The sequence below is a fragment of the Anomaloglossus baeobatrachus genome, unplaced genomic scaffold (assembly GCF_048569485.1).
Source record: "Anomaloglossus baeobatrachus isolate aAnoBae1 unplaced genomic scaffold, aAnoBae1.hap1 Scaffold_392, whole genome shotgun sequence".
Classification (NCBI taxonomy): Eukaryota; Metazoa; Chordata; class Amphibia; order Anura; family Aromobatidae; genus Anomaloglossus; species Anomaloglossus baeobatrachus.
Window position 1 is genome coordinate 116,049 of NW_027443259.1, and position 7,506 is coordinate 123,554.

At 42.3% G+C, this 7,506-nt stretch overlaps 1 pseudogene; it reads left to right on the forward strand.

Annotated features, from left to right (window-relative positions):
- The window catches only part of LOC142276070 (uncharacterized), a 73,243-nt pseudogene extending 70,294 nt beyond the window's left edge, over nt 1-2,949 (forward strand).
- The last annotated feature ends 4,557 nt before the right edge of the window (nt 2,950-7,506 follow it).

Sequence of the window (7,506 nt, forward strand, 5' to 3'; positions counted from 1 at the left end):
TTCTGCCCATCCTTGTACTATTCTGCCCATCCTTGTCGTATTGTGCCCATCCTTGTAGTATTCTGCCCATCCTTGTACTATTCTGCCCATCCTTGTACTATTCTGCCCATCCTTGTACTATTCTGCCCATCCTTGTACTATTCTGCCCATCCTTGTAGTATTTTGCCCAACCTTGTAGTATTCTGCCCATCCTTGTAGTATGGTGCTCATCATTGTAGTATTGTGCCCTCATCCTTGTCCCCTATTATGCTGCTCTTCACAAACTCAAAAAAAAAATAAAAAAATTCTCCTCACCAGCACCTTTCCCTTAGGGCTGCGTGCTGATAAGTGTTTGCAGCGTTTTGGAGGCAGCATGTTTCAGCTGCGTCCAGAGCGCTGGGTTGTACAGTACATGCAGAGTGGATGGGATTTCCAGAAATCCCATCCACTGTGCGTGTGCGGGCCGCAGCAAACGCTGACCAGCGGTGCGGCTTTCAGGGTCGCAAGTGTCCTCTGTACTGAGAATACAGAAGAGACCGCAGTGGTCCGAACCCTGATAGTGGGTATGATCAGCTGCGGTCTCCTGTATTCTCCTGCGGAGGAGACTCGCGGCCCTGCAGTCAGGACCCGCTGCGTCCAGGATACAGTGGGTCCTGATCGTGGTCACATACCTGCTGTTTGCGGCTGACGATCGCAGCTCCATGCTGGGAGCCGGCAGGCAGGGTTTATAGTACAGTTGAATCATTTGCGGGGCCGTGCACAGGATCTCTGAGCACTATACTAATGGCTGCCGCTGGCCAATTAGTTGCAAGGAGGTGACATCATACAGCGACATCACCTCCTTGCATCTGATTGGCCGCGTCATCCATTGGTGTAGTGGAGACAGCTCCTCTGCGCAGCACCGCAAATGATTCGACTATACTATAAAAACCCTGCCTGCCGGCTCCCGGCGTAGAGCTGTGATCGTCACGGGGTCTGCGGGACGCAAAAAGCAGCCTCAGTGGCCGCATGCGGGCCGCGTGTTTGAGACCTCTGGTCTACTGGGTCCTGCTCTGATGTCTACTGTTATATTGTGAACGGTTTTAGTAAATAATTACAATTTATATAACTTGCAATGTCTTTAGCTATGTTATTCTCGCGGGTACGAGTGGGAGAAGACTTACTGTGCCACAGCACTGGATCAACCAGGAGTGGCATAACTAAGCGGCTAACTCATCTTCACTAGATCCTCTGATGGTGAGGATAGGCATGTGCTAGAAGGTGGCTGCCAGGTGCTACATAAGGCTGTAATAGCTGACCACGGAGTTTGGAGATGGGATACTGACATTCTCTGATGTAGTTGGGTGCAGATCTCCGATCCACCTGTGCCTGTTAGCCACACATGTTGATCAGATCAGCAGACGTGTAGGATTACCGCAGGCTTGCCGCCGTAGCCCATAGTAGCTGGAGAGAGGTGACAAAGGACGTACCAGTACGTCCTTGGTCATAAAGGAATTACATTTGTATATATCATTAAAAATAATTTTTATTCTTGGCAGGTGACTGTACCAGGAGACCAGAGGCACAACTGACATCTCCAATTTTTAAATCATATGACCTTGATAGCACACAAGATATAACTGGAGTGAATGCCGCTATTCCAGATATACCATCATCCCTTCACAGCAAAGATTTATCATTGGATTCTTTTAAACAAGTCTTACCTTCTGATTCATTACAGACTATTAAGAAAAACAAATGTCACAAAAGAGGCATTGAAAATCGAAGTGCTCTATCAATAAATAAGCCATTTTCACTGTCAGAATATGGAAAAATTCACACAGGGGAGAAAAGATTTTCTTCAGAGTCTGTTAGCTACCAGAGAACTTGCACAGGGGAGAAGCCATTTTCATGTACAGAATGTGAGAGCTATTTTTCACGTAAATCACATCTTGTTACACACCAGAGAATTCACACAGGGGAGCAGCCTTTTTTATGTTCAGAATGTGGAAGCTGTTTTGTAAGTCAATCAAATCTTGTTAGCCATCAGAGAACTCACACAGGGGAGAAACCCTTTTCATGTTCAGAATGTAGGAAATGTTTTGCAGATAAATCAAGTCTTGTTAAACATCAGAGAACTCACACAGGGGAGAAGCCATTTTCATGTTCCGAATGTGGGAAATGTTTTGCAGATAAATCAACTCTTGCTAAACACCAACTAATTCACACAAGGGAGAAACCCTTTTCATGTTCAGAATGCGGGAAACATTTTAACCAGAAATCAAATTTTGTTAGACATCAGAGAATTCACACAGGGGAGAAGCCTTTTTCATGTTCAGAATGTAGAAACAAGTAAAATATATCTTTGTACCGTGTTAGCCAGTAGAGAAAAAAATTGTTTAAAAGAACAGAGAGTCCTCAGTGGTTGATACCTTTTAATGGCTAACTGAAAAGATGGTAATAATTGCAAGCTTTCGAGACTACTCAGGTCTCTTTTGTGTTATACCATGCCTGATGAAGAGACCTGAGTAGTCTCGAAAGCTTGCAATTATTACCATCTTTTCAGAATGTAGAAAACATTTTAACCAAAAATCATTTCTTGTTAAACATCAGAGAACTCACACAGGGCAGAAGCCTTTTTCATGTTCAGAATGTGGGAGAGGTTTTGTAAATAAACCATGTCTTGTTATACATCAGAGAACTCACACAGGGGAGAAACCTTTTTCATGTTCAGAATGTGAGAAACATTTTAACCAGAAATCAAATCTTGTTAGACATCAGAGAACTCACACAGGGGAGAAGCCATTTTCATGTTCAGAATGTGGGAAATGTTTTGCGGATAAATCAACTCTTGCTAAACACCAACTAATTCACACAAGAGAGAAACCCTTATCATGTTTAGAATGAGGGAAATATGTAACACAAAAATGGCATCCTTTTAAATATCACAACTCTCACAAGGGTAGAAGCCATTATCATACAGTCATATGAAAAAGTTAAATTTTGTTTAAATGTGGATTGCACATTTTCTGTTAGTACAATAAACCTCATTTCAATCCAGAAATATTACTCAGTCCATCAGTTATTAGATATATGAACCTGAAATAGCTTTTGCAAAAACCCAAATTGTTATAAAGAAAAAAGGTTAACATTAATAGGGGTGCCCAAACCTTTTCATATGACTGTACCTAGAAGGTGAGAAATATTTTACTTGAAAAATATAATTTGTTGACTACTAACAAAAATTCACATTGGGAGAAACCATATGTTTGACAAACTGAGCAAGAAAACACAAACGAGACAGTCACTGTAAAGGCAAGAAAGTAAACAAGAAAGGGAAAGCATGTTAGAAGTTACATTAGAATTACAATATATACAGTTAATAATAGATATTTGTTTTCTAAACATCAAACAAAAATTAATATTCCATGCATTTCACTTTGTTATATATTTAAATTATATTTGTCCACTATATGGACAAGAGTATTGCAACCCTCCCCCAAAATTACCCAACATTTCTCCTCCCTCTTATTAACTCCCAATCTCAGCGATCTGCCATTCATTACAGTTACTTTCAGCGCACTATCTCCATGTCTGAACAATGTCTGTAGCTTCTCTATACTACAATAATAAACATGTTCATATTACAAATTACTATTTACATCTATGATCCATTCCTTCTTTGTGGAAACTATTGATGAGCGAACCTGTTGGTATTCGGGTTCGTCGAACCAGCACGGACCAGAAAAAGATCGGTTTTAGAAGGTGAACTTGACCCCAAACTACGAACTCCATACAAGTCAATGGTGAGCTAAAGTTTGGGGCTGTAAAATGGTCGTAGTAAGGGCTAGGGGATTGCAAAAGCAACCTAAATGAAGGTAAAGGGTACTTTACACGCTGCGATATCGGTACCGATATCGCTAGCGAGTGTAGGCGCCCCCCGTCAGTTGTGCGTCACGGGCACATCGCTGCTCGTGGCGCACAACATTGCTAACACCCATCACACGTACTTTTCTTCCCTGCGACGTCGCTCTGGCCGGCGAACCACCTCCTTTCTAAGGGGGCGGTTCGTGCGGCGTCATAGCGACGTCACACAGCAGGCGGCCAATAGAAGCGGAGGGGCGGAGATGAGAGGGACGCATGAGCAATCGCACGCGCCCCCGTCATTTGTGCGTCACGGGCAATTTGTTGCCCGTGGCGCACAAAGTCGTTTACCCTCGTCACATGTACTTACCTCCCGAACGACCTCGCTGCGGGCGGCGAACATCCTCTTCCTGAAGGGGGAGGGACGTTCGGCGTCACAGCGATGTCACACGGCAGCCGTCCAATAGAAGCGGAGGGGCGGAGATGAGCGGGACGTAAAATCCTGCCCACCTCCTTCCTTCCGCATTGGCGGTGGACGCAGGTAGGAGATGTTCGTCGTTACAGCGGCGTCACACATAGCAATGTGTGCTGCCACAGGAACGACGAACAACATCGTACCTGCAGCAGCAACGATATTAAGGAAATGAATGACGTGTCAATGAGCAACGATTTTTTATGTTTTTGCGCTCGTTGATCGTCGCTCATTGGTGTCACACGCTGCGATGTCGCTAACGGCGCCGGATGTGCGTCACTAACGACGTGACCCCGACGATATATCGTTAGCGATGTCGCAGCGTGTAATGCATCCTTTACTTCAAATTAGGGAACAAAGATGGTCTCAATCCGGACATTTCCAGTCAAACAAACATTGGGTCTATTATTCTGGCAATAATATCCAAAGGAGAAACGGTGTCGCTTTTATTTTCAACTGAAAATTGTCCGGCATTGTCTTGAAATACAACGAAGTCAGTGATAGAGTCATCTCGATATAACTACAAGGAGAGCCACTCCATGTCACAGTTTACAAGTCTATTTACCAACAACAGATGCCGAGGAGGGAGAGTTTAAACTATGCTACTATCAAACTCAGGACAAATCAACAAGACGCCAAAACCAGACTTGCTCATTATCATGGGAAACTTGCATGCCAAAGTGAGTCACGGCAAACATGTAATCAGTGTCGGAAACTTATGACTTGGTGAACGAAATGAGCCTGGGGAAGATTAATTGATTTTTGTATGACAAATCAACTGTCCATCTTAAAAACCTTCCAAAATCACAAAGGGAGACTCTACATATGGATATCACCGAATGGGGTCTATAAGAATCAGATAGACTACATATGTGTTCACCAAAGATGGAGGCCAGGAGCTTCCTGTGGAACTGATCATGAACTTTTGACAACAAAGCTTAGAGTCATGTTGCGCAAACGGACCAGACAACAGGTTCTTTCCAACTTCATAGTATCATAGTATCATAGTTTATAAGGTTGAAGGGAGACTCTAAGTCCATCTAGTTCATCCCGTAGCCTAACATGTTGATCCAGAGGAAGGCAAAAAAACCCCCAATGTGGCAAACAAGTTCCAATGGGGAAAAATTTCCTTCCTGACTCCACATCCGGCAATCAGACTAGTTCCCTGGATCAATACCCTGTCATAAAATCTAATATACATAACTGGTAATATTAAATTTTTCAAGAAAGGCATCCAGGCTCTGCTTAAATGTTAGTAGTGAATCACTCATTACAACATCATGCGGCAGAGAGTTCCATAGTCTCACTGCTCGTACAGTAAAGACTCCTCGTCTGTGATTATGATTAAACCTTCTTTCCTCAAGACGTAGCGGATGCTCCCGTGTTCCAGTCGCAGGCCTAGGTGTAAAATGATCTTTGGAAAGGTATCTGTACTGTCCCCTCATATATTTATACATTGTGATTAGATCCCCCCTAAGCCTTCGTTTTTCCAAACTAAATAACCCCAAGTTTAATAACCTGTCTTCGTATTGCAGCCCACCCATTCCTCTAATAATCTTGGTCGCTCTTCTCTGCACCCTCTCCAGTTCAGCTATGTCCTTCTTATATATCGGTGACCAGAATTGTACACAGTATTCTATGTGCGGTCGCACTAGTGACTTGTACAGAGGTAGAACTATATTTTTTTCATGAACACTTATACCTCTTTTAATACATCCCATTATTTTATTAGCCCTGGCAGCAGTTGCCTGACACTGTCCACTAAAGTGAAGTTTACCATCCACCCATACACCCAAGTCTTTTTCTGTGTCTGTTTTACCCAGTGTTCTACAATTAAGTACATAATCATAAATGTTATTTCCTCTACCCAAGTGCATGACCTTACATTTATCTACATTAAACTTCAATTGCCACTTCTCAGCCCAATCCTCCAATTTACATAAATCTCCCTGTAATATAAAATTATCCTCCTCTGTATTGATTACCCTGCAGAGTTTAGTATCATCTGCAAATATTGAAATTCTACTCCGCATGCCCCCAACAAGGTCATTTATAAATATGTTGAAAAGAAGCGGGCCCAATACTGACCCCTGTGGTACCCCACTATGAACTGAGACCCAGTCCGAGTACGTACCATTAATAACCACCCTTTGTTTCCTATGACTGAGACAGTTTTTAACCCAGTTACACATATTTTCCCCTATCCCCATTATTCTCATTTTATGTACCAACCTTTTGTGTGGCACCGTATCAAAAGCTTTTGAAAAGTCCATATACACAACATCCACTGCATTTCCCTGGTCCAGACTTGAACTTACCTCTTCATAGAAGCTGATCAAATTAGTTTGACCAACATAACCTAAAGTTTTTGGAGCGGTCTGCACAAGCCATTTCTATCACTGGACATAGATGAAAAAAGTCTGAGAAATTATGCCTACATATAAAGAATATTATTACTGAAGAAATCAAAAAGAAAATACACAAGATATGAAGGATAAGCGTGTGTCAAACCATCTGATCTGCCTCATTAGAAACAAGTACATCAACCAAGAAGCAACAGTCTGAACGGAGCCTGGTGAGACGGTATGGTTCATAGTAGAGTGAGACGTCAGACAAGGTGGCATCCTATCACCATTTCTCGTTAATTTATATACAGAAGCTATTTTCAGGATGTCTAGATTTGCCGAAAAAGAAGGAATCAAAATTGCTGGACAAATCGTCAACAATCTTAAATACGCAGGAGATACAACATTGATAGCAACAAGCATAAATGGAATGAATGACTTATTACGGAGCATCAAGATGGAAAGCTCAAACATGGGACTCCTACTCAATACAAAGAAGACAAAGATATTGACTACTGCCAGGTACGACGGGAAAAAATTTGAGATGGACGGCGATTAACTGGAAATTGTAAAAGACTTCAACCTACTCGGAACAATGATCACTCAAAATGAAGCGACGACATTGGAAGTCAATAGAAGAATAGCTATGGGCAAATCATCAATGAAGTCACTAGAAAAGGTCCTTAAATCGAGGAACATTTCACTGGTGTCACAGAAAAGGCTCCTACATAGTCTGGTCTTTTCTGTAGTAACCTATGGATGCAAAGCTTGGACGATAAAGAAACAAGACAGAGGAAAAATTAACACCTTCATAATGTGGAGCTGGAGAAGGATGTTATCAATACCATAAAAAAAGTACAAGTAAAA